The sequence below is a fragment of the Colobus angolensis genome, unplaced genomic scaffold, assembly GCF_000951035.1.
Source record: "Colobus angolensis palliatus isolate OR3802 unplaced genomic scaffold, Cang.pa_1.0 Scaffold400, whole genome shotgun sequence".
Taxonomy (NCBI): Eukaryota; Metazoa; Chordata; class Mammalia; order Primates; family Cercopithecidae; genus Colobus; species Colobus angolensis.
This window is the reverse complement of record NW_012117378.1, coordinates 3,283,928-3,286,038: the sequence shown is the minus strand read 5'-3', so window position 1 is coordinate 3,286,038 and position 2,111 is coordinate 3,283,928. Positions and strand designations below refer to the sequence as shown.

General features: G+C 46.6%; 1 pseudogene; it reads right to left on the bottom strand.

Moving 5' to 3' along the window:
- Positions 1-336: 336 nt before the first annotated feature.
- Positions 337-1,787, bottom strand: LOC105521592 (annotated as a pseudogene).
- Positions 1,788-2,111: the final 324 nt, after the last annotated feature.

Below are 2,111 nucleotides of genomic sequence, written 5' to 3'. Positions count from 1 at the left end.
CATATCCACCTTGGGGACCCACACAGTGCTGCTCTGAAGACATGGCCAGTCCACTAAATGTCTACAAGACATAATCATCTGTCACATGTAAATGCCTTGCTGCTGATCCTCTCTGGATAGAAGAGGCTAAGGGTGCTGGTGTTTTTGATCCTGGAGGCTTGGGTTGGGTGAGGCCATTCCTTAGGGTCACTGCAATTGAGAACACTGTGGTGACTTCTAAAACGTGTCCATCCTTCTCATGACATAAAATGTAGCACCTCTAGGATGTGGCCAGTGACAGCTGACGCACTTCAAGAGCCAATTGCAAAAGCTGGGCCGGTTCTTTAAAAACAAAGCTTAGTTCGCTGGCTGGGTGGTCTGACTGAACTGGCTGTCTGAAGAGGTTGTGGTTGTCTCTGGAATCACTTACCTGGGGATTTGCCCTGGCATTGTACTCATTGCCACGGAACCACTGGGGACAGGAGTTGTGTTCATGCTATTAGGGGTCTCGCCAGTAGCCTGTATTTTAAAATAGACCAAATGAAAGATGGGTAAAACAATCCCAACTAGAAGCATGATAAAAAAGACATTCCATTACTGAATTCCACAGTCTGCACTGCAGAACTGGGCAATGGCCCAGTTGTTGGCATCTTTGGAGGAGCTGGGAGCAATTGCTGATAGGACAGTCTCTATGCAGTAACTTTCCCATAAAAAGATTTCTGACTGCAATGCACGCTCAATATTCTGGTCAATCTCCTTAAAGAAATCCATCAGTTGACTGGCCTGAGCATCAGTGTCTGTGGCTGCTGTCTGGATTTGGCATTTCTATGGTGACTTCGGTCTCTGAAAATGGGCTCAGAAGGGGTTTTAGTTATTTGTGGGTCTCTGTTAGGATCCCGTTGTTTTTCACTGGAATTGTAATGGCATATAAGTCTGAAAGGTCAACAACTCTCATGAAGTTGTTGACCTTGATATCTGCGACTTTGCAGCTGTATTGCAAAGCCAGCTTGTTGAGGCTGTCCTCCTGGGCCAGCCCCTGTTACAGTGGCACCAGCACCTACTCCTGGCTGGTGGGGCTGGTAGATACTGCTCTTCCAGGCTCCTTGTCCAGGGCCGCAGAACTACAGGGTGTGAGGGTGAGTCTTCCTCAGAGAAGGCCCCATTGGCATTCTTTTTTTGTTTTGTTTTTTGAGACGGAGTCTCGCTCTGTTGCCCAGGTTGGAATGCAGTGGCGTGATGTCGGCTCACTGCAACCTCTGCCTTCTGAGTTCAAGCGATTCTCCTGCCTTAGCCTCCCCAGTAGCTGAGATTACAGGCATGTGCCACCACACTTGGCTAATTTTTGTATTTTTAATAGAGACAGGGTTTCACCATATTGGTCAGGCTGGCCCCGTCTGTGAAAGGAGGGGATTCCTAAATCGAAGCTCACACAAAAACGCACATGGAGCAGTCAACCCCAAGGCTTGTAAGGGTGGGGACCCAACATTCCACAAAGGCAGGACCTCAGCCACGTGGGGCCAGCCCTGGACAGTCAGGGTCACCACCCGTCCAGCTGCAGAAGGGTCATCCAGGAGCCCGGGGAATGGTGGCCTGGCCCCAAACCAAGGAGTGAGGCAGGCTGGGAGACTGAGCCCACACAGACCCCCAGCCAGGACTGTGGACCTCTCCTCCAGGCCCGATACCTCAGCCAAATTTAAATTTATATTGTTGGAACTGTTAGTGACAGAATATACAGGTCTTATATAGGTTGGTGCAAAAGTAATTGCGGTTTTTGCCATTACTTTTAATAGAACTCCTTGAGACGCCATGGTTTGTGATTCGTTGGTTGCGTTGATTATTCTCTTGTTTTCTCAATTCCCCATACCACACAAGAACTATTTTATGTGTGTTTGTATCTTAATATTAACTGTGCCATTTACCATTGCTGCTTTATGTGTTTAGGTTTGTTGATTAAATGTTCAAAAAATTTCTGTGTGCTGCCCAACTTGATCTTGCAAGTGATTACTGGTAGGTAGTGAAAGTCTGACTGTATAACTTTTAAGTCCTTTTCACATATGTAAGAGAAGTCTACACAATTATTCCTCGTTAATATAAAGTTAGAAATACTAAGAATTCTCATATTTGAAGATAAC